Source organism: Nomascus leucogenys, chromosome 6 (assembly GCF_006542625.1).
Source record: "Nomascus leucogenys isolate Asia chromosome 6, Asia_NLE_v1, whole genome shotgun sequence".
Lineage (NCBI taxonomy): Eukaryota > Metazoa > Chordata > Mammalia > Primates > Hylobatidae > Nomascus > Nomascus leucogenys.
Window position 1 is genome coordinate 117291562 of NC_044386.1, and position 25708 is coordinate 117317269.

The following is a 25708-nucleotide window of genomic DNA, read 5'->3' on the forward strand; positions in this document are numbered from 1 at the left end:
TAAGTACGGTTTAGAAGACACGGGAGAAATAATCCATTTTATTATGGAATGCAGTTGAACTGTATAGCTTCTCTAGTTTTGTGTTTTTAATGTTCTGAAATTCAAAATAGCAGGGATGGCCTTCTCCGACGCAGGAGTCGGGCATTTTTAAAATAGGCTGTTTTTCTTTTGGAGCGTTCTTCTTGAAGGATATTCTTTGTGCAAGACGGCGATTTTTGAGAACATGGGAGGGGAGGGGGTGTTTTAATGTATGTTTTTACTCCATGATACCAAAGCTTCCCCCAAGGATCCCTTTACAGTGGTTAGTTCCTTGAAACCTGATGGGTGGTCAGGAGGCACCCCAAATCTCGATTATGGTTTGCTGAAGTCTTGACTGACTCAGTACCTGCCCCTCCCTCCATCTCTGAAATGTGGAGGATTAAAAGCTATGCCTGTAAACGGGCGTTCAGTTTTTAGCCGGGAAGGTGCTAGACCACTTAACTCTGATAGAAATAAGCTGCTGAGCCCTATCAGGGAGGGTATTCTTTCAGCTGTTGTCTGGTATAGAACTAAAGACAGGGTGTTGGTTCAGTTGCAGGTATTTTGCTGGCGTATTGAGAGATTAGAGTTTCCTCTTTGAGTGTGATGGCAGTAGAAAGAGTGTTGTTTATCTTAGAAAACTTAGTTTTTGAAGCAGAGGCAGTCATATGGATGTGTTTGTTTTGTATCACCATAATGTGAACAGGGCATCTAAATGAAGGAGGTTGGGAGGTTCTGAGTGATAGCCAGATAATCTGATGGCTATTTTGTTTTTTAAAAAGTCAGCATGCACTTTAAATTTATTGTACCCATCTCCTTAAAAGGATTCAGTCATCTTTCTACCCCAGGCATCCTGTTGTCAGAGAAATGTAGGTATGTGAAATGTTGGTGTTTAAAGAAGTTAGTGTTTTATTGCCAGAAGGAGAACCCGGAAAAAGAACTTTTGAAAGAACCTAAACAGCAAATTATAGTTTAGATCCTCTAGAGAGACATAGCAAGCAAATGGTGTTTTGTGGAAGGGTGGGGTTTTTGTCAGGATTTGAAATGTGAAAGGTCATATGTTTGATTTGTCAAAAAGATTAGAAAAGTTCAACTCTAAGAAATATGCTAAGGTTGAATAGATGAAGCTTAAAAATATCACAAAAAGTGAAAGAAGTCAGTCACAAAAGACCACATATTGTATGATCCAGTTTATGTGAAATGTCCAGAATAAGCAAATCCACAGAGGCAGAAAGTAGATGTAGTGGTTTCCAGGGGCTGGGGGTCGATGGAATAGGGAGTGACTGCTAGTGGGCACAGGGTTTCTTTTTGGGGTGATGAAAATTATTCTAAAATTAGTTTGTGGCGATGGCCGCATAGCTCTGAATATACTTAAAACCATTGAATTACATACTTTAAATTGGGGACTTTAATGGTATGTGAATTATATCTCAAACCCGTTTTTTTTTTTAAAGAAATGTGCTCAGGTTGAAAATAACTTGTTATGCTAACCTTAAATTACATTAAAATTATTACATGTATTTGACAGGCTGATGTCTTTCTTTTTCATTTATGAGTTTTTCAGATCCGTAAGTTGCAGCAATACAACAAACTGATAATTGAAGCTTAGCAACAGGGATTCAATCCCGTAGTAGAAATGGGCAAGCAGGAAAAAAAGAATCTTGGTTCTGTGTAGCTTCAGTTAGGGATCGAGGAGCTGGATTTGAAAAACACAAATGCTGGTGGAAGGCAGATTTTTGACAGTAGAAACCTCAACTGAATCTGAAATGATGAGGAGCTGAGTCTGAAGGGCTGTTTGTATTTCCAGTTTTATTATGTTTTCCAACAAAGAAAGAAATTGCTGTTTTAAGATGTTTTAAACACTTATTTTTTGATATGCCATATTGACCACAAGTGGTAGTGAGGACTGAGGATGAAGAGTTCATTTTAATGCAGTATTGTTGTTTCTTTTCTTTGCGGTTTTATTTCTTACATAGTTCCAGGGTCTGAGCAGGAGAAAGAATCTTTAGGATGCAGTAGTTTTAGGATATACTGTTTCAAGTATACAGTGATTTGTATAAAATTAAAATTCCTTACAGAACAAAAGATTTTAAAATGTGGCAAAGGCGTTTTTGTTTTGAAACTGTGTGCGTTTATCCAGATTTACCCTGGCCTTTCAATAGGAAAAGACCTAGAGAATAATTGTTTACATTTGCTTTTGGTCTTTGTCTAAGACTTAGTTTACTTACAAAAATGTTTCCTGCCCTTCCTATTGTTGCAAGATCAGGGCAGTAATGAAAATCAACTGTATCATTTTCACTTGTTGCCTTAGAGTTCTTGCCAAGAGGAACCCTCAAGGGACGGTGGTTTCCTTTTAAATCTGGTTTCATTTGTTTTGTAAGAATGTGCTGTAAGAAGCAACTGAATCCAGCCAGCACTTATTGTGCACCTACTGTATGAAAGCTGACCTTGTGCTTTGCATGAGCCTGCAAAGTCTTGCATGAAACCAACTTTCTTGAAATTCAGATTTGTTTTTCAGATTCAGTATAGGATGCAGTTTTCAAGTAGACAGTAGGCAGCATTGTAAAGGTTCTTTTAAAAATATTTCTGTAGACTTAAGACTCTAGTGTTGTTCATGCAGAAGCCTTTACCATACCGTTTTTGCCTCATTGATGCTTTCTGTTATATTGGGATGTCACTGTAGGCCGTGACACATAGGTGAGGTTAACCCATCTTGACTGGCGGCACGCCTTCTTTATAACATTGGATATGGCAATTGTGATTTAAAAACTGCAGTGTTATAGTTGCCTTTTTCCAAAAATTAGGAGTCACAGGTGTGTACATGAACGTTGCATGGCATGTTTTGAGTTGTAAGGAAGATGGAACTTATTTCAGAAGTTTTCTGGATTACATATTGCTTAGTTAGCTTTCTAGAAATCAGGAAGCAGTCATAATTTCAGGGCATTTTATAATTTATAAATAACTTGGTGTTTTTAAAAGCATGGGGGAGTAAGAGTGAGGAGACAAATCCTGAAAGTTTTTGTTTTTTCATTGTAAGGCATACAAGATACATTTCTTTCTAGGTTGTGATTTTCTCCAGTTTGTTTTCAAAACTCATTTAAAAATCAGACCTAGTTCATGGAAGAGGTATTTGCGCCTGTGGGCGAACTTGCTTTGAACTGCTTTTCTTAGCCAACTTATGACAGGTGCTGAGTCCAGGAGATGAGCTCTTCTCAATTGTACTAAATATATAATAGTTGCACACGTGCTAGGGATATAGTTTCTTGATTTCCAGTCTGAGATGTTCTGAAGGAAAATTCTGAACACTTTAGAGACAACAAAGTGCCTGATGAATGATGCACTCTGATCCCTCCTGGAAAATGGTGTTTGGCATCAGCTTAGCAAGAGGAAGTTTTCCAGTTATTTGTAAAGATGTGGTGTGCCTTTAAGTGGGGATGGGGGAGGGCAGCAGTCCCAGTGTTTGTGGACATTGAGACCTGTTGACATTTGGGAAGCATAACTGAGTTCCACTATTTGAAAAGATTAAAACTTTGATATATGTACACATCCCCTCATGCCTGCACCCCCACCCCTGAGGGTCTGGAAAAGAATTGATTTGTTCTGAGGAAGGAACATATATTTGGTATATAAAATGGTTAGTAAACAAAGGATCTTTAAAACAAGTTAGATTGTTATCTCAAGAGAAGCATACTTCCTCGGCATGATGTTTTCTTTTGTTAAATTGCTTTGGTTTTATTTGACTCAAAGTATTAACAATATCTTTGATTTTGAGACTTTTGGACTTTTGAAGACTAAGTTTTTAAATGATCAGTTTTACTCGTTTGAAAGTCCCAGATACCATCTTTGAAGATTTCTCTCCCTTTTTTTCCACTGATGCCGGCTTTACTTATGTTTTATTAATTTTCAAATCTTAAGGAAAAATTGATATTTCCTTACTTGAACTGAGAAATAGTCGTTTTCCCTCCCTCTTTTCTTCCGCAGTAAATACATGTTGAGTACTTACTGGATGCAGTTCTTTAGGTTTAGAAATTACTTGATACTGTAAAATGTCTTACCATAAGTTTTTAAAGATACCAGTCAAACTATAGATGTTACTGCCATGTTTATTTAAAAAAAAAATAAAACTAGTAAGCAAGCTTAAAACTTTTCTTTTTCCTGCCCTGGACTATAGATTTTTTTCTTTTTTTTTGAGACAGGGTCTCTGGTCACCTAGGCTGGAATGCAGTGGTATGATCACGGCTTGATTCTGTCTTGACCTCCCAGGCTCCAGTGATCCCCCCAAGTAGCTGGGACTACAGACACACACCACCATGCCTGGCTAATTTTTTGTATTTTTAGTACAGACGAGGTTTTGCTATGTTGCTCAGGTTGGACTCAAGCGACCCACTCACCTCGGCCTCCCGGAGGGCTGGGATCACAGGTGTGAGCCACCGCACCCAGCCTACAAGAATTTTTAAACTCATAGATTGCTCTTCTGTTTTCACTGGACCACAACAGAAAGTAGTTTCTTTTATGGTGAGGGATGAACACCTACGATTGCAATATAAGTTGTTGGGCCTTGTGTCCATGGAGCTCACTTGGTGGTTGGTGGTCTTGAAGCACTCACTTTCTTTGGAGTAGTGGGGCGGCTGGCTAGTCACATGGGGAAGATGTGCACACCTGTGGATGGGGCCATCACACACTGCAGTGATGGCTGGGCCTACCTTACTGCCCACCAGGCTGGGTGCAGCGGCTCACGCCTGTAACCCCAGCACTTTGAGAGGCCAAGGTGGGCAGATGACTTGAGGTCAGGAGTTCAAGACCAGCCTGGCCAACATGGTGAACGCTGTTTCTACTAAAAATAACAAAATTAACTGGGCGTGGTGGCCTGCGCCTATAATCCCAGCTACGTGGGAGGCTGAGGCAGGAGAATTGCTGAAACCCAGGAGGCAGAGGTTGCAGTGAGCCAAGATGATGCCACTGCACTCCAGCCTGGGCGACAGAGCAAGACTCCATCACACACACAAAATACATATATAAAAATAAAATAAATTGCTCACTTGGTAGTAGTCTGGAAAACATATATATATTTTTTTTTTTTTGCATATTTTAAAGACTTTAGAAACTAATCTTGCTAATCCAGAAAGTTCTGGTGGGGAGGAGTTTGAAACTTTTGAAACTTCGTTTTATCTCACTCCTCAGTCTAAGCCCCCTTAATACCACAGGTCTCTACTTCAGTAAGGGGTACATAATACGAATGCCATTTGTTCAAAATTGTGTATCTCCATCCATCCTTCCATCATCCAAATTCTGTGAGTTTGAAATACATTGTTATTGCTGTTTTGTATACTTTTGTTCAGCCATTTTCTTTTTAACATGGCACTAGCTTTCTCAAACTGGCTTTGGAATTATTTGTCAGTTTAAAAATCAATACCACTTTAAAAATTACTCTTGACATGGGAGAAGAAATATATTTTGATAGTTGTTAGAGCATAAATATTTTATAGAGCATAACTTGAAATTTTTCCTGATACATTTTGAATGCTTTCAGTTTGTCCTCTGCTGTAAAAAATATAGTTGTGGTTAGTCTCTGTAAAGTTGGTTATTGGGAATATATGCTTGATTACATAAATGAGACATCACCAATTTAAGTCAGCCAAAGTTTAGTCAATAGAACTTTAAAGAACAGAAGTCTAATGGTAATTAGGGAGAGATGAATTTATTTATAGGAGTTTTCCCCAAATTGAAAGTGTCTTAGTGACCTTCGATAACTTCCTGGTAAAAGTAGGAAGCATGGAGAGAAATTCCAGGTAGGATTCCATGATCCAATTGACTGCATCAGCTTACAAAGAGTTTTCTAAGTCATTAGCTATTAATTCTGTCTAGATTGTAAAATCCCTCTCAGTTGTGTCCACATTTATCTGTGTTGTCCTGTATTTATTCTCTTTACCAAATTTCCCTGAGTCTCATTGTAGTGGGATAATACACAAGCCTACAGACTCAGGACTTTAAAGAGAAACACAGATTGCCACGAAAACAAATGAACACAGAGACCAGTAGCAGCAGAGGGAGATCTGCTGTTAGGCTTCCCTTAGTTCTGTTGTCTGATTTCTGTGGATAATGAGTTCACTGCATATGTTAGGTCACAACATGATATCGTGTAGTCGTAGGAACGTTTGTTATGGTAGCCTTTCTTGGTCAGGTGACACAATTGGGATTTTCTTTCTCACGTGCACCTCAGTAAAATTTTCAGCAACAGAGATTGGCTCAGGATGGAATTTGTGGTTCAATTTCAGTTCTGCAGCCTGTCCTTTTCTGGGGAGACTCGTTAATTGAATGTTTCCTTTCGATCTCACTGAGTCACTTGAAATCGCTCAGATTCATCCCTGTTCCTGGCTCCAGCCTGGTCCAGTGCAGACCTGCATTGACTCTGAGTACATGTTGAGTTGGCCTCTGAACCAGTTCCTGTACCATTCCCTTAGTTTGATGGACTTGCCAGCTCCAAATACTCAGAATGTGCCTCTTGTGGTCCTAGAATCAAGTCCAAGGTCCTTAGTAATCCTGTGCTGTAGGGATCCACTGTTAGTTCCTGGTACTCCCCAGCATCTGTGCATTAGCTTGATGGAAAGGGAAGCCGTGCTATGCCTGTCTCCAAGTTTTTGCTTCTGCTGTTTCCATAGCTGAGAATGTTTTTCCTCTTCACTACTCTGCTACTTCTCCTTCCACCCTCAATACTGAATAGCAGAAAGTGCCACTAGATAGCACAGGAAGGTCACCATAGCTTTAGTTTCTCCTTAGCTGCCAATTAGTTCTTTGGTCCTAAAGTTATTAACTTTTCTGAGTCTCAATAGACATGCGGAGACTTAAAAATATTTGGGGGAGACATTTCTCCTTTTCTCACTAAACAACAGAATGAAAACATTTTCTAACATCTTTAGAAAACCAAAGTCAGAAAAATTGTGGGGAAATAGGTTTTTTAAATTGAAATAATTTCCAAGCTCCAGGTGGTTCTGTAAAATAGGGACAAGATCATAACTTTCAAAAGGCAGCACACTAAGTCAGGTGATTACTTTCCCCCATTTGCCTTTTCTGTGGTTTGAGTAGGTCAGAGATGCCATCTTTACATTTCCGAGTCAAATTCCTCCTCCTCCTTGAAGGTTTTTGGGATTTCCCTAACTTGTATAGATCTACTTCCCCATTACTCCTTTTGAGTTCATAACCCACGGTTTTGCTGGTTGACAGTGATTTGTTTTGGCTTGTTCCTTGCTTGTAATTTTATTAGGACCGTGGAGCCAAAGTGGCTGGTTTGAATCTCAGCTCTTCAGTAGCTAAGCTCTCAGGCAAATAATTTAATCTTCTTGTGCCTCAGTTTCCTCATCTGTGAAATTATAATTTTAATAGAATCTACTTTAAACATTCATGAAAATCAAACAAATTCGTACACATGTCAAGTGCCTAGAATAGAACCTGGCACCTGGTATTAAGCCCTCGGACTTCAACTGCTACTGTTCTTAGGGATGTGACATCCTTGAACAGAGATGTTCTTTGGATAGAAATATAAAGCTGACTTGATGTTTGATTGCCCTTGCCATTTAAATATGGTATAGAACCTGGCACATAGGTGCTCAATAAATGTATAATAAAACTTTATTTTGCTAAGGTGCTTATTAACAAGATGGCATGTTGCTTATTAAACAGTTGTGATTTTTTTTTCCGGTAAACGCTGGTCATCCCCTGCAGTTTGCCTTCCATTTCAGAGATCTGTTTATTACACTTTCTCCCTTAATATTGTCATTTGTCAATTTCTGTTCACACCCGAGAGGTGTCCAGTGTGCACTTTGCCCATCTCGCCAATGCATAGGCTCCATCTAGTGGCCAGAAGGGAAATTCAGCCTATTCGGTGAGTGAATTAATAGTGCCCCAAGGAGGAAGATAGCGATCCCAACCCACTCTCTGGCTTGCTTCATGGGGGCTAATTGCAAGAAAATGTGGATACTACAGGCTTCTGTAGAAATCACTGGGCTACAGTTTTGGATTAAGGTTAGTCTACTGTGTCAGTGCGAGCTGTCCTGAGAGAATTAGGGTCTTCCTAAATGATGCAGACAAGCGTACTGCAACTCCATGGCAGAGCTGTTACACCTAGTGTGTCTTTTACAGTTAAGAGTTTTAAGATAATTTTACAGGACTTTAATAAATTTAAAGCTCCAAAATATTTATTTTGAGATTAGAGATTAAAAAAACACTACTGATTTCATTTGGAAAAATACAGCAAGATTTACCTTCCATCGCTCTTATTTAAATAGGTAGTAACACTTTCATTATTCTCTTATCTCTCCCCTTTGGCTATTCTATGTGGTTAAGATGCTTGCCAGCCAAAAATACTCACAGAGAATAAGAATAAATACATCCAGGGTTGGTGTTAGGTCCCACACCATCTGTATTTCGTTAGCTAATTTTATGTATTTTGTTTCATGTTTTATTGATATTTTCAGAATCTTTCTTGCTGAGATTACACAAAATATATAGCTTGTTATTCAGTTTTACATGTCAAAAGCCTTAAACCCGTTTTCCCATGATTGCCTTTTATTATTTTTAATTTGGAAATCTTTGTTTGGCTATCTGAGAGAGAACTTCAGCCTTCCTTCCTCCCAGACATTTTGAACAACTCAAGCTATACTCATTCGTGTCTCTTTGTCTTGGCAGGTGAAAGCCCCTCTGCTTGGAATAGTAAACAATACTACCAGCTTGCCCTCTGGCAAGCTCCTTTAAGAGTTAGCTGTAATCTCACCCTCTCTCTGGCCTTGATTCTGCATGCAGAATGATTGCACTGACTTGAGCTCCTGTGGTCTCTTGCTATACCTCCTATTTGGGCATCTCCCCCATATTGCTTTCCCCCACCACTGGGGAGGGGAATGGTACCTTGGTTATCTTTGAATTCCCAGGAGGTGGCCCAGAGCCTGGTGCATAGGAGGAGCTGAAGAAACGGAAGACTTCTTAAAGGGATACTCCCCATTCACTTTGAAGCACTTTTTTGTACAACAAATTTATTTTCATCCAATCATTGTACCTCTGCTAGCCAAAACATTTTATCACACCAGTTACTGCTGCGTGGAACTTGAAAGCAATAAAATTATCTTTAAAATCATTGTTTCATTAGGCTTTTTGCACATTGAGGTGAATAAGAAAATTAGAACTCCTGGAAGGGTAATTTGTGAGTCTGGCTTTGTGTCAAGATCACCTCATCCCTGTGGATGGAGACTTTGTTCCATAAGTTCCCTATAGATAAGATGTAATGAATAATTCGTTGGCACTGATTTATGTCTGTAGTGTGCTTTTAAACCCTCGTGGAGCTGGGCGCCTGAGGAGGAAGCATCTGCAGTCTGGACTCAGCTGCCTGGTGGTCTCCGGAGTGGCCTGGTGCAGAGGGCCAGGGTGCCTGGTGCAGAGGGCCAGGGTGGCATCTCAGAAAGTCGGGTGGGTACTTGCACACCTGCTGACCTTGAGTGACAGGGTGGACCTAGGTCATTTCACAGGCCCTTCCAGCCTTCAGATCTCAAGATACTAGGCAGAGAGAGAGATGGAGATTTGAGGGAGATGTAGTTGGAACCAGCAGAATCACCATGTATGGAAGTTGGCTTCTATTTTTTGCATTGTTTTCTTGGTGAGGCCGGTAAACTTTTGCCTCAACTCCTGGGAGGGACAGTAGCACCCTCCCCAACCCTGCCAGTTTTGGTTGCTGGTGAAGGCCTTTGACAGTCTCCTGGTAGGGCCCTTGGAGACGGGTGTGGAGACGGTGAGGCCAGCTCCTTACCTCTGGACAGAAGAAAGTTTACTTGTCTAGGTTGGTGTGAAGGGGACTCCTGAACTTAATGAACACCTTAGAAATTATCCTTAAAGTCTCTTCTTCTGAGGAGTGGGGTGGGATATTTCTTGCAGAAAATGTAAATGTAATCATTTGAAGCTGGAATGTTAATTTTCAAGAGCAGCTTGTAAAAAAGCATCTTGTGAAATTCTCACGTGAATTCTGAACTGGGTGGATGTGAACTTACCTGGACAGCCTGGCCTGCCTTTGCTCTGCTCTTCTCCGTGGGGTTTGCCGTATGTGCAGGGCTTCCTTTGAAGCCTCGTCCCCTCAAACAATTCACGGTCTCCCTCTCTCCCATGCACGGAGGCATGTTGGAAAGGGAGCTCCAGGCCTCAGTGTCTCTGCCTGTGATTGGAATAACACTGCTCTAGCAGGGATGCCAATGAGAATTAGCAATAGATAATATATCCAAGCTGCCCAACAAACCCGGCAAATAGAAAGTATCCAATAAATGGATGCTTTTCTCTTTTTTTCTCCTCCTCATGGTGGGTGGCCCTAGTGGGCTCTCTCTGGGGCCTCCAGTCCTCCTTCCCCACAACACCGGGGCATTGCTGCCAGTTGAATAGGGCCTTTTTTTTTTTTTTTTTTTTTTTTTGAGACAGAGTCTTGCTTTGTTGCCCAGGCTGGAATGCAGTGGTGCAATCTCCGCTCACTGCAACCTCTGCCTTACTGCAACCTCTTCCTCCCAGGTTCAAACAATTCTTGTGGATCAGCTTCCCAAGAAGCTGGGATTACAGGCGTGTGCCACCACGCTTGGCTAATTTTTTTTTTTTTTTTTTCTAGTAGAGACGGGGTTTAGACATGTTGGTCAGGCTGGTCTCAAACTCCTGGCCTCAAGCAATCCACCTACCTCAGTCTCCCATAGTGCTGGGATTACAGATGTGAGCCACTGTGTCTGGCCAAGGAGGGTCTTTTTTTGCACATCTACAGTGAAAGGTTTGAACCTGGAAGTCTGAGTCTCAGGTCAGTCGTTGAAACCACTAAGTGACCACCTTGCTTCTCTGTGCGTGAAGAGAATGGGTTTTTAGGTTAACTAGGCTGACTGGTTCAAGGTCATGTCCTATCTGTGGAGGGGGAGTGGGAGTGGAAGGTGAGTAGTGACAGAGTATGGAACCCTGTTTCTGATATCTAGATTATTTGAGGGCCTCCAGTGGTCTCTGCTCCATGGAAAGCATATGAAAGAATATGATTTTTTTTTTTCTCATGGAGCTTGCTGTCTAGCTGGGAAAACTCAACTACTGGTGGAGAGTAACAGACGCTATGAGTTTAGTGCTAAGTTATGGGATGCTGACCAGAGAGAAGTGTGTGGGCTGCAGGCAGTGGGGTCACGGAACTGCAGAATGGCTTGAGAAGCTTTAAGGGGGATGTCTGACTTTAGTGTGCCCTAAATATTTGACTCTCAAGATCCAAGGAGGCAGCTGCCCAGGAGAGGAAGGGACCATGTGTGGTGTGGGTGGCAGTGTGCACTGATGGAGTGGAGAGGGTGTCAGAATCCGGTGTTTGTGTGGTGGGAAGGAATTGACTGCTGGCAAGAGAATGAGGAGTGCTGAAACCTTTGCACCATTGCAGTGGGCCTGCTGAGAAGGGTGTTCTGGGGAGGCTGCTCTGGCCTCTCGATGGAGTTAGGATTGGGGGACAGATAGACACCCCGGTGTGAGCCAGTGATGGTATGGTATAGATGAGGGAGGCAGTGAGGACAGGCTCAGGGAGGGAAGTGTTGTCTCTAGACCTGAGACCAGGAAGCAGGAATGGACTGGACAGGTTGGCCCAGCTGAGGGAGGTGACTGGTGAGACAGGGGTCCTCGGTGTGAGGCGCTGGGTTGCCAGAGGAGCTGTGGGCTGGGGTGGTTTGTCAAGAGAGCGGTCCCAGTTGATGGAGAGGCAGGACCCGCAAAACAGGTTGGCGGCAGGACTGGGGGCAGTAGCACAGAGCAGCTTCCGAGGAGACCTGGCACTTTTAAGGCATGGAATGGAGAGAGCTAGGGGAGCACACCTGCAGTGAGGCAATTCACATAGCAAAGTTCTCCGGAAACTGCAGTGTTCAACTTTTTTAAAAAATAGCTGGATGTTAGAAAAGTGGAGGAACTCTCACCTTTATTAGGGGCATCATGGATACCTGGTAGCGTCAAGGGCTAGGGTTAAAACCCGTGGAGTAATACGCCCTCCTATTGTGTTCCTCTCCTCTAAAAATAAAGGCGAAACTTTCAGATGAGCGCTCTTGTTGTTCATTTGCTGGGGCACTGTTTTCTGACTGTTAGAGGAGTCCAGGCTGGAGATGGACCCCTGCCTTTTTCTGAGTTGGGCCAGCTGGGCCCGAGGCTGGTTCTGGACTGGGCCAGGCTGATGCAGTGGCCTTGGGCTTCCCGAGGCTGGGAGAGGGCGGTGGCCCCCGCTACCCTGCAGAGCTGGCCAGCGTGGCAGGGCTCTTTCCAGTCCTTACCATACAAGTGAAGAGGAACAGTTTGTTTAAAGAGGGGTGCCAGCTTCACATCCAGGCCTGGGCTTTGCTGCTGGTGCTTTTGAACTTGTATTGATTTATGTTTGTAAATTGACTGGACACACTGTGGTTCTTGATGAGAAGCAATTGCCATCCTTAGCCCACGATTAGTGCCACTCTCTGGGTGCTGCCTGTTCTGCCACTGTAACTGTTTGTTTTCACTTGACAAATAACATTAAAAAACACAGTAATGCAAGAGACTTCCTGGGAGGGTGATATCATTTGGCCTGTGGGCTTTTGTGATACTTTCCTGCTGTTAGGAGAGTGAATTCTGAATTTTCGGTCATGTTCACCTGTTGGAGCAAGTAGCGTTTCAGACGGTCTCTGCTTTTCTCGACTAGAAAGCAGGCCTTCTCCCTTTTCCCCAATCTTGTTTCATGACACCATTCCCTTCTGAGATTAGGGTTAGAGAATTAGAAGTCTACTGATGGGTTGTACCAGGGGCACATCATTTACCCTCTCTGCTCTCCTTTCCTCATCTGTAAAATGGAAGATAATGCCACCCATCAGGCCGAGTGCGGTGGCTCACACCTGTAATCCCAGCACTTTGGGAGGCCGAGGCGAGCGGATCACCTCAAGTCAGGAGTTCGAGACCAGCCTGGCTAACATGGTGAAACCCTGTCTCTACTAAAAATATGCAAATTAGCCAGGCATAGTGGCATGCACCTGTAATCCCAGCTACTCAGGAGGCTGAGGCAGGAGAATCGCTTGAACCTGGGAGGTGGAGGTTGGAGGTTGCGGTGAGCCGAGATCGTGCCACTGCACTCCAGCCTGGGTGACAGTGAGACTCCATCTTAAAAAAAAAAAGTGTCACCCATGTTGGAGGATCGTTACCAATACTTCATGAGTGAATACATACACATTTCTGAGAACCTAGGGCTTATAAACACTAGGAGTTAGCTGATACTGTTGTTGCTAAGGATAGAGGAAATACACATTAGAAGTTATTTACTTTCTTTAAAAAAAAAAAGGTACCCTTTGGGTGTGTATTGATTCTGATGTTTTGCTCCTAGCTACATTTGCCGGTCTTTTTTTGACTGCAGAATTAGGAATCAGCTTCATCTTTTCTTTTTTTTTTTTTTGAATGGAGTCTCGCTCTGTCGCCCAGGCCGGAGTGTGGTGGTGCGATCTCGGCTCACTGCAAGCTCCACCTACTGGGTTCACGCCATTCTCCTGCCTCAGCCTCCCCAGCAGCTGGGACTACAGGCACACGCTGCCACACTAATTTTTGTATTTTTAGTAGAGACGGGGTTTTGCCGTGTTAGCCAGGATGGTCTTGATCTCCTGACCTTGTGATCCGCCCACCTTGGCCTCCCAAAGTGCTGGGATTAAAGGCGTGAGCCACCGAGCCCGGCAGGAACCCAGCTTCATTTTACGTAAAGAGAGTTTGACAAGCGCTCCATTGGGGATAGCAGCACAGCTCCCTCCTTTTCTGTCCCTGTCTCCCTCCCGACTCTGCATCTGCCTCCGTTTGAAGCATCCTCCTCCAGTAAATGGGTCATTTGGATTCCAAGGCCCTTTTGAGAAGGCCATGGTCATGGATCATTCGCGTTATCAGTGTGAACTGTGGATGTCCCTTCGCCCTTCAGTCTCTTCCTTCTTCAGGGAGAGGTAGGTAATTGGGGGTCACATGGCCTGGAGAAGAGCCTGGTCACGAGCATGAGGGATGTGAGTGGGACTATGTTTCCAGCCAAATTTAGGGCACAGGATCTGAAAAGCACTTAGATTAAGTATCTGCAAAACAAATTAGGGTATTTTAAATTGAAGTGGAGAAACTTGAGAACCTGTGCCCTTTGTGCGTCGATGGCTGCTTGCAAGGATGAGCATCCGCAGCTGGAGCGGCCCCATGGCTGCCAGAGCAGGAGAAGGCTTCAGTCAGATGGGAGGCCAGCTGCGGTATGTTGCCTGATGCAGGATGGTGAGAGGAGGAGCTGCTCTCTTGCTCTGCTCCCTGGATTGCACAAGGTCGTCCTGAGACCAGAATTCAAGGTTAGTCCTGTTTAGGCAACTCGGTAGATGGACTTGAATGGTCTTGCTAAGAGAATATTGCCTATGGTGGTATTTGCAAGGAAAACAAAAGTGTTTTGAGCCCAGACTAACCAATTTAACAATGCTAGTAAGTAAGGATACTGTTTGCTTTTTGTGATGAGAGGTCTCTTAGGAGGAGGGGTTCTTTTGATTTAAAACTTACTACTTGAGGCGAATAGGCACATGAAAAGATGCTGAAAGTCACTAGTCATTGGTGAAATGTAAGTCAAACCCACAATTGGTACTTCATACCTTCATACTCATTAGTATGGCTATTACCAAAAACACCAGATGATAACAAGCATAGGCCAGGATGTGGAGACGTTGGAACCCTTGTACCTTACTGGTGAGACTGTAAAATGGCACAGCCATGGTGGAAGATGATATGGTGCTTCCTCAATAAATTCATCATAGAATTGCCATATGATCCAGCAATTCCACTTTGGGGTATATGCCCAAAAGAAGTGAAAGCAGGGGCTCGAACAGATATTTGTACACTCATGTTCATGGCAGCAAATAATTCAGAATAGCCAAAAAATGAAAGCAACTCAAGTGTCCATCCATAGACGGGTGGATAAACAAAATGTGGTCTATCCATACAATGGAATATAATTCAGCCTTAAAAAGGAAGGAAATTCTATGACGTGCAACGGTGTCTGCGAACCTTTAAGACACTATGCAAAGTGAAAGAAGCCAGTCACGAAAGGACAGACTGCATGATTCTTACCCTTACATGAGATGTGTAGGGTAGTCACATTCATAGAGACAGAAAGTAGAATGGCGAGGGTGCGGCGAATACAGGCTGCGGGGAGGGAGCAATGAGGAATTGATGTTCAATGGGTACAGAGTTTCAGTTTGGGAACATGTAAAAGTTCTAGAGATGGATGGTTATGGTGGTTGAGCAGCATTGGGAATCAGTGTCAGTGAACTGTACACTTAACAAGGGTTAAAATGTTAAATTCTTTGTTGTGTATATTTTACCACAATTTTGAAAAGCATATTTCTCAATTGTTTATGCGAGTATATGTGTGGAATAGTTGGGGAGACAAATTCAAGACCAGTCCTTGTCCATGGTGGTCCTAGGTACCACGGGATCACTGCGGGGGAACTGTGAGGTCAGGAGAGGCCTTGAAAAAACACGCAGGTTTGAGCTGAGTCAAGTGGAATGGGTCTGTTTTCTATAACAAGGGACAGTATGGCAGATAATTTTTTTCTTTCAAGGAAAGTAAGTCAGGAGTCAAACTCTCATGCCACCGTAGCCACAAATGAAATTTATTGCTAATCAGCCATGTGACGTGTAATTGCTTTTTCATTTTCTTATTTTTCCAGAAGAGAGATTTGTTTAGATGTTTGATTCCCTCACTGATTGTGATTATACTGGAAGTTTTTCATTTGTTTTGACAGCTCAATTTTTTTTATTGTAAATGGACTCCCTCATTACAGAGGGGGGAGCCCTTGAAAGAAAGGGATTGACCTCTGCAGGCAAGAATTTGAGCGTCCTAAAGGTAGAAAAGGGCTAGAGGCTTCGCCTTACAGGTGAGGAAGCGTGGAGGGACGCGCTGCTTGAGACCATGGCCCGCATGCTGCGTGTCAAAGGCCAGGTCCGCCTGTCCAGCAGATACTCTCCGGGGCTGCTTTTTTCTGCTTGGTTGTCATCCTTTGGTTTAACCAGGCGCCAGGGCTCAGGCCCGGACCTGCTGGATTCCAAACAGGACTTCGAGGTGGCCGAGCTTGTCTGGCTTCCAGAGGAGCTTTCTCTGTCGCGCCCAGAGGAGTGGCTCACCTTGGTCTGGGACCAATGGGAGGAAGCCTGCTGCGGGCAGCTGGTCTGTGCCTGGAAGTTGGACTTGCATTTTCTCTGGACCTCCAAAGCAAACCCGAATGACCACTCTCATCCTCTCCTTTTGCTTGCTTGTGTATGTGCTTGTTTTGCCTGGTCGTCAGGCAGGAGGTGGTGTCAGATGATGAGAGGTGTTGCTCGTCCCTGGGTTGGTTCTCTTACGGGGCTGTATGGATGTCTTAGCTCAGACTGCTGTGACAAGTTACTATAGACTGAGGGCTAAAACCACAGACTTATGTTTCTCACAGTTCTGGAGGCTGGAAGTCTGAGATCAAGGTGCCAACCAAATTTGGTTTCTGTTGAGGGTCCATTTCTTGGCTTGCAGATGACAGATGTCATGTGTCCTCACAGGATGGAGAGAGCAAGGGGCTCTGGTCTCTTCCTCTTTATGTAAGGGCATTGTTGCCATTATGGGGGCTCTACCCTCAGGACCTCATCTAAACCTGATTACCTCCTTAAGGCCCCACCTTCAGATACCACTGAAGGTATTTGGGGGTTGGGGCTTCAGTATATGAATTTGAGGGGACACAGTCATGCAGTTCCTAACAGTGGAGCAGTGTGCCATAGTGAAGGGATCTCAAGACCAAGACTCTCTATGGAAGTTCTTGGCCAGGTCTGAGAGTTGGTTACAGATCATTAAAATTTACGTGGAATCCAGTACTTGAAAGTACATGTCTTCAGGATGGCACTGAGCACGTTCGCCTCCTTAACCAACTGCCTGAAATGTTTAGTGCATCTTCTGAGCACCCCATTGCTTTCCTTGAAGTGAATGCAGTTTGAGAGGAACTCAATTATGGAGAAATTTTATATGACCCCATTTCTTTCATTTTAGGACAAATAAGTTGCTTATTTTAAACTGCAGGAGCTACATAGAGGAAGTTATACTCCAGGAGAGCTTAAATTTCACTCTTTGAAAACTCTGTTCCATGTAAGTACATTCCTCCTCTCTCCCCTCCTCAGTGAGCACGCACCCATCAGATGTGTGGAATTCAATTAAAAGCAGCTCCTCTTGACCCTCCCTGGGGTCTGTTTTGTAAAGCTGACACCAGCATCAGTGAGTTGCAAGGGGCTGCCACAGAAGACAGACTTACTGCTGCAGCCCACTTCAGAGCCCTCAGTAGTACTTTTTCCTCTCCCAGCAAATCCAGGAGGTTGGGAAGGTGATTGTTAATTGTTTATAAGCGTTAACTGTTTACCAGTCATACTTAGTATTTTAAATCTGACCCTGCTATTATGTTGTTTTGTTTCTGTTCACAGCTGAGCTTTAAGCTGGGTAGAATTTCGTGATGAGTCACTCCCATGACTGTAAAATCAGTATCGATCAAGCCTTCCTGTTAATCCTATGAGCAGTTTAGAGACAGATGAGACAGGCTTATGGTTTCCACCGGCTTGGCTCCCTGCATGTGCGGGTTGGGCTTCCTGAGAGCCTGGTTAGCCCCTTTTATCTGCTGCTCTGAAACCTGCGCAGGGGTGTTTAGCATGCACCTTGAAGCCTCTGCTGCCTGAAGACAGTGTGCTTAAATGAAGGGTATACAAGCCCATGTGAGGTTTTCTCTTCCCTTTTGTTTCATGAACTCCACCCCAATTACCTTTGAATTTTGCATGCCAGTTATTTTCAGGGAACTAGTGACCCTTTTCTTGCCACCCTGGGCTTTGTGTTGAAGGCCAGTGTGCCACCTTTTCTTTGGCTTCGTTAGAACGTTGCCCTCAGGGTCATATGTGCTGGCTGCTATGAATTCTTACTGCTTGATGGACAGAGAAAGGTGAGGGTTAGATATCTGGACAGAGCATGACAGGGCGGGACATCCAGTAGGAACATTGGGACCTTTTGCTTCCAGGCTTGGGCAGTGGGTGAGAAACACTGTCTTCCCATTAGGGCAATGGGTGAAACACTGCCTTCCCTCAATCCTCTGGGCAGCCTTGTCAGGTGGGTGTGGAAGCTGAGGTGTGTCTGCCCCAGGCTGTGCAGTCAGCCCCGTGTTCTAGCTTCCCGTGCCGAACCTGGCCCCGGAGGCCGTCTGCCTGGCGAGGCTGCACAAAGCTCGGGGGGGCATTTCTGGTGCTTGGTAGATGCCAGGCCTGCCCCCGGTGCAACTGATAAGAGCATGGGCTGAGAGTGCCGCTTGGATTCGGCTGCAGTGGGCAGCAGAGTGGGGGTGAGTGGTGTTGCTTTTACTCTAGAGCAGAGGAGGCAGATGAGGTAGATCGGGGCCCCAGGGATGCTGAGCTGAGCTGGGTAGAGAGAATTTGGTTTTGTAGGATTTGGAGACAGAGACAAATTTGGAGTGTTTGGATGTTCCGGGAGCTGCAGGAGGTATGTGAGGTGTGTAAAATGCAGCCCCTGTTTTAAAAAGAGCTTACATTGTCTCTTGAGAAGATAAGGTGTGCACAGCTGTGGAATGGAACCAGATGCTTTTATGAGTGAGGATAGAGTGAGCGCACTGGGAAAGAGCTCTGGAATTGGAGGAAGAGATCATTTTGCCCAGAGGGATCTTGGAGGTCTCCTGGAGGAGGGTGCTTAGATGATCAGAAGGATTATACTAGACTTGATGCCATGGTCTTGGCATCAGAACTCTAAAAATGTATGTTGGGGCTGGAGAGGAAGGTTTGTTTAAGTTGTAGTGGGGGATGAGGCTGGGGGCAAATCGGGGATGGTTTTCCAGGTCTGTAGAGGCCGGGGTAAGAGGAATGGTTGGTTCTTAAGAGCAAAAAAAAATCCCTTACATGTTGGTTCTCTTATTTGTGCAAAGTTAAATACATGGGAGGCTACTGGTGTTTATGAAATAACCCTGAGCCTTTTTAGGGAGGTAGTAGTGGATGTCTGATGGAAAAGATAGAAGACTGGTCCCAGGGGTTCCGGGTGGCACCTTCCTCTCAGGTCATCACTGTGCTTTTGCACATTGCAGTTATATTTGACTACATTTGATTATGGCAGATTCACTTAGAAGGACACTGGAAAAAAGCCTCTCAAATTACAACTGACACAGGAAATGACTTTATTTTCTTCTATTTTTTTCTTTGCTTTTCTCCCCCAATCAACATACATTTTTAAACCTGTCATCTCACATGACCTGCCAATAGAATTGATATGTTTAATTTCTGTAGAAAATAATTGGAAATATTTCACAAGCTCCAGTAGCTTGCTGTTGTAGGACCCTTAGGACTTTGGAATGAGAAATTTTCTATTGAGTTGTCATATTTGGAAGGCTAAAGGTGCCCTCTTTTCCCTCGATGCACATAGTAGACTCCTGTGTGCAGGCATTTGTTTGGTGTCTCACGTTGATGCAAATGCAGCCATTGCAGAGTGAACCCTGCTCTGTTACTGGATCTCCATTTGCTCGAAAGAGAGCAGTGTCCCCCTCCAAATCTGCGTGTCTGAAAGCATTCATGTAGGTTCATTGCGTGGGTCTTTGCATTTTACTTAGACTTAGCAAAAATCAGGTATAGTCTTTCCTGAAAACAAAGTGACCATTGTTTTTAATCAACTGTAGGGTGTTTGGAGTTGTGAAATATTTAGGGTCCCGAGTCCATTCCAGATTCAACATTGGGAAAGAATGAGAAAGCTGAAGCCTGGGGCAGGCTCTGTCTGCAGAAACCATGGGCTATCACCCCCCTCTCCTTAGCAGCATTGTAAATAAAACTCCATTTGTAAGGAGCACGTCCCAACTGAGCTTGTAATGATAGGGGCAAGATTTGTGTGGTGGGGGGGCATGGAACTGGAGACTGGGGCCTTCCTTATTGGTTCATTTATCCTGGCCCTTCTCTTTTCTCTCAAGTCTCAGCTCTTTTAAGATTCAGAAAATAATGCAAAATGCCTAAGATTTCTGAAATTCCTGGCTTCAGAGACTTGACTACATAAAAGAGCCAGGATTTTCAGGCTGGCCATTTCAGGATCAGCCATTTCCCACTTCCTGATTCATAGCTTCCAGGATTTGTAATGCCTGTAGACTTTTTTCTCTCTTGCTTAAAAGCGGCCATTGAAAGAAAAAATAAATAGCAAAATCCCCATCCCAGAAGTTCTACTTCCTGTTGTTGTACTATTGAGCTCTGAAAAATAGCTTTGTAAGTTTAGGCTCTTGTTTGGGCTATTTCAATGGAATTCTTGAGATCTTTTTGTTTGGACAGGCACGTATGAAGGCGGTAAGTTGAAAGAACTGCAGCTTAATCAGCACAGAAATGCAGAGGCTAAAATTTAAGTTCTTTCTTAGCTTTATGGTGTGTATATTAATATAATCCAAGCAATAGTGAGTTGCTTAGCCAGGGTGCACAGACATTTTCCACAATGCCAGTTGTTTCCCTCATAATGTTTAATGTTTATTTTTAAAGGACATATTTGGGCACAAGTTTCATTTTTGCCTGTAAAAGAATTGGGAATATTTATGATTCTTGCAACAAAGGAGAAGGATCCAAAGTAACCCAGAAAATGATAGACTGGCAGGCTTCACATTTTCCCACAACTCTTCATGAAATAAAATGTAGATAAGGCTGGGTGCCATGGCTCATGCCTGTAATCCCGGCACTTTGGGAGGCCGAGGCGGGCGGATCACCTGTGGTCGGGAGTTTGAGACCAGCCTGGCGAGCATGGCGAAACCCCGTCTCTACTAAAAATACAAAAATTAGCCAGGTGTGGTGGTATGCACCTGTAGTCCCAAGTACTCGGGAGGCTGAAGTGGGAGAATCACTTGAACCTGGGAGGCGGAGGTTGCAGTGAGACAAGATGGTGCCATTGCACTCCAGCCTGAGTGGTAGAGCAAGACTCCATCTCAAAAAAAAAAAAAAAAAAAAAAAGTGTAGGTTAGCAAAAGTGCCTACAGTTCAAATGCTTCCATGCTAAACACTGTGTTTCTTCTGGTCTCATTTGTGATGAGAGTCATAAAATATTGAGAAATACAAAAACCTTTTTTAGGTTTATTAGTTTTATAGGATGATAATGGCCACTCAAATAGTTGTGATTGGGTTAACTAATTTGGGCCAATAATCATTTGTGGTGAATGGATTTTTCCCCTCTAAATACAGGTTCCTAGAAAGTTGAAGCAGTGAATCTGGTGATACTTAATCAGTGATTTCATAAGGGTTCACACAAACGTTTCTGGGTGGGATTCCTAATGTCCAGCTTCCTCTGTGTAGCTCAGTAAGTCTTCTTTGGAGACACCAGCCTGCATTGTAAGACTGTCACATGGGAGCATCTTTTTATTTTACTTTCTTAAAAAAATGAGGTCTTGCTTTATTATCCTGGCTGGAATGCAGTGGTGCGATCATGGCTTACTGCAGCGTTGAACTCCTGGGCTCAAGTGATCCTCTTGCCTCAGCCTCCCGAGTAGTTGGGCTGATAGACACGAGCTACTGCGCCACCTAGCATTTTTGGGGATTATTGTAGGGTCCTTTTGGACCACACATGGTTTTATACTCTATAGCTGATTGATGTACTGGCATGTCAGTGACATTGTGTGTATCATTACACTATTTGGTTAATTGATGTACCAGTGGAATAGCCATCTTCTGGAGGCTCTTGTTGGCATACTTCTCTTAGTGGTGGACTAGCGGTTGTATAGTAAATAGATGATCATTCTCGCTCTGTTTTACCTTTCCTCAGCTGCTCTTCTAGTAAGAAAATAACAGCTCTCTGAGCTGTAGTCTTCTGGAGGCTCTCTCAATAATAGAAATGGAAAGAAAAGACTCAAATCCCTGGGCAGTGACTTTTTAGTTGTTTCATTTGTTTTTAAAGCAGAAAGACCTTTAACTCTTAGTAGCCTTATAGATCATCTTTGAAAACACCTGTGCTTGCATTGAATGGGGCGGTAACCACTGGATTCTCCCATGCTGGGTACATGTTCTGCAGTCACAGACACTCCTGGCCTCACCTTTGGTGGTGAAGGAATCTTTCCAATTTCTGCTGATGGCGTAGTGCTCTTGGGAGCTGGGTGCTCTGAATGAGCAGATGGGCAACTGCTTTTTTAAGCCTGCTGTTCATTCTGCAAAATAGTAATTGTGCAAATACCTGATAAGCACCAGGTCTGTGCCAGGCGCTGTATTTTGTGTTTTGCATGTCTGAGGCCAGCATCTTTTTCCCTGTTCCTTTTTCTCCTCATCCAGTGAACTTTCCACCGTGGTTGTAGTTTGTCTGAAAAAGGTTTGGCAAAAATGTACAGCCATGTTTCTCTTGTTTAGAGAAGCTGTCTTAAGGACTTAGACAGGTTTCATTGGCAGAGTGAATGAGTGGTGGCCTCTGAATAGTTGAAATGTTAATGGTATCTATAGGTTCTAGAAAATCTGTGTCTTTAAAAATCATAGCGATAAAGCCTCAGCTTTTTGAGAGAGTGGGTTTCAGACATATTTTAAAATATTACTATACAGGAAATCTGATTGTTGCACTGAAACAGGATTTGTTATCACATCACGGTTTCGACATACCCAAAAGGCAAAATTACACTGGTCATGATTGCTTTACATAAAATTTTGGAGTAGAAACTGTTAGCTCCATGAAAGCAAGAACTGTGTTCACTCTTGAATGCCTGCTACCTGCACGTGGTGGATGTTCTGTAAATGTATATTAAAGAAATGGAGGTCCTTAGAGTTCTAAGATCACCGTCAATATCATAACCCTAGGCTTCCTCGTCCTTCCAGTTACTTCTCTTCCAGAAGAGCCCATTGCCTCCTTTATGTGAGGTCTACAGAGTGTGTTCAGAGGGCTCTTATCATTGATTCAACAATCACGTGTACACATAGCACTAGAATGACTTCACATATTTGACCTGTTTAAAAATAACGTGCAGCTATGACGAACAATGAACCTTTGATTAGGGACACATTTGCCTGCCGCCAGACACTACAAGTATTATGTGTATTGCTTTTTTCAAATTATAATAGTAATAGATGATTATGAGGAGAAAATTAGAAAATAAGTTTTCTGTCTCTCTATAAAAGGAAAATAAAAATTATCCTTAATCTCAAGGTAACCATTGTTAATATTTTGTTGTATTTTCCTGAGATTTTTTCCCCCTAAACTTATATGTGTATCTATATATTTTAAAAAATGAAATTAGTAGTATACTACGTACACACATATTGTGAATTTCTGTCCATAACATTATATCTTTATCACCTGGAAGGTGGTCTTTAATGAAATTATTAAAATTAAAATTATTCTATAAATGCTAAATTTAAGTATTTTACAATTTTTTTTTTTTTTTTTTTTTGGGGGGGACAAAGTCTTGCTCTGTTGCCCAGGCTGGAGTGGAGTGCAGTGGTGCAATCTCAGCTCACTTCAATCTCTGTGTCCCAGGTTAAAGCAATTCTCCTGCCTCAGCCTTCCAAATATTTGGGACTACAAGTGCATGCCACCATGCCTGGCAAATTTTTGTATTTTTAGTAGAGATGGGGTTTCACCATGTTGGCCAGGCTGGTCTCAAACTCCTGACCTCAAATGATCTGCCCACCTTGGTCTCCCAGAGGGCTGGGATTACAGGTGTGAGCCACTGTGCCTGGCCCATTTTATAATTTTGATCATTAAAAAGTGATGTGATAAAATTATTGTGTATTGTTGTTGATACGCTACTCTGATTAATTCTTTGGGCTAGATTCCTAAAAGTAGAAAGTAAGGAATAAGAATTGTGTTAAGTGTGCATGATCCTAGATAAATATTGCCAAAATATTTTGCAGAAAATTCTTAGTTTCAGCTTCCAGAAGCAGTGTCTGTCATCCATACTCCACCAGAATTGAACACTAAATTGAGCCTTGCAATTTTAGCATTTAAAAAGTTGTATCATTTAATATAGAACAGCAGTCTCTTCATTATGATCTTTAATTGCCTTAGTGAGTTTATACTCAAGTCAAAATCGGTTAATCATGCATATTGATTCCTTGTTTATCTTTTTCTTTTAATTCTTTAATACTTCTAGAATGTATTTGTACTTAACTGAAGTAAGTTACCTCCTCCTGTTGACAATTTAGTTTCCCCACATTGTGCTGTTTTTTTCTTCACTGGATTATCTAACAATATCTTTTCTTTTTTTTTCTTTCTTTTTTTTTTTTTTTTTTTTTTTTTTGTGAGACAGAGTCTCGCTCTGTTGCCCAGGCTGAAGTGCAGAGGTGTGATCTCTATTCAGAGCAGCCTCCGCCTCCCCAGTCCAAGTGATTCTACTGCCTCAGCCTCTTAAGTAGCTGGGATTACAGGCGTGCGCCACCACGCCTGGCTATTTTTTTATTGTATTTTTAGTAGAGATGGGGTTTCCACATGTTGGCCTGGCTGGTGTTGAACTCCCGGCCTCAGGTGATCCACCCACCTCACCTTCCCAAGTGTTGGGATTACAGATGTGAGCCACTGCGCCCAGCCTAGAGACTCTATTTTATTTTATTATTATTACTGTTTTTTGTAGACAAAGTCTCACTCTGTTGCCCAGGCTGGAGTGCAGTGGCGCCATCTCGGCTCACTGCAACCTCCACCTCCTGGGTTCAAGCAATTCTCCTGCCTCAACCTCCCGAGTAGCTGGGACTACAGGCATATGCCACCATGCCCGGCTAATTTTTGTATTTTTAGTAGGAATGGGGTTTCACTATGTTGGCCAGGCTGGTCTTGAAATCCTGACCTTGTGATCCGCCTGCCTCGACCTCCCAAAGTGCTAGGATTACAGGCGTGAGCCACTGCTCCTGGCCGAGACTCTATTTTAAAGCTGTCTTCTGCCACTATTTGAAAGCTGTCTTCTCCCACTGATCTGCCTTTTGTTTGTGGTAAAATCATTTTGTCTTAAACATTGTAGCTTCATTATACATGTTAACATCTTCTAGGAAGAATCTCCACTCAGGTTAAAAAAAAAAAATTTGAAGCACCATTATTTCAGGTGAACTTTGTGTGTGTGTGTGTGTTGTTTTGTTTTTGCAATTCTTCTCCGCTACTTTTCCAAAAAAGAAAACACAAATTCATTAGATTTTGATTGTTAATAAATCAGTTTGGGAGAAAACATTTCCAGAGATTTGAATTACTCATTCAAGGACATTTCGTGTTTCTCCATTTACTCAACTATTATCTATCCATGAAGAAATCACAGAAGGTCATAGAGGTTGTATACTTTTCCTTTGGGGTTATTTCTGGTTAATGAACACTTTTTGTTGCTAATGTAAAAGGAGTCTTTATTCCCCATTGTTTATTTTATATTTAAAAAATTTTTTTAATGAACATCATTTTTTTTTTCATTTCTGAGACAGGGTCTCGCTCTGTTACCCGGGCTGGAGTGCAGTGGTGCAGTTGTGACTCACCGCAGCCTTGAGCTCCTAGGCTCAAGTGATCCTCCACCTCAGCCTCCTGAGTGGCTGGGACTACTGGTTTGCGCCACCATGCCTGGCTAAGGTTTTTCTTTTTCTTTTAGAGGCAGGGTCTTGCTGTGTTGCCCAGGCCGGTCTCAAACTTATGGCCTCAAGTGACCCTCCCACCTTCACCTCCCAAAGTGCTGGCATTTCAGGCGTGAGCCACCACGCGTCTCTTGTT

General features: G+C 43.0%; 1 protein-coding gene across 3 annotated transcripts in view; it reads left to right on the plus strand.

Moving 5' to 3' along the window:
• Positions 1 to 25708, plus strand: part of IGF1R (insulin like growth factor 1 receptor) — a 319110-nt gene that overhangs the window by 2891 nt on the left and 290511 nt on the right. The window lies entirely within an intron of this gene.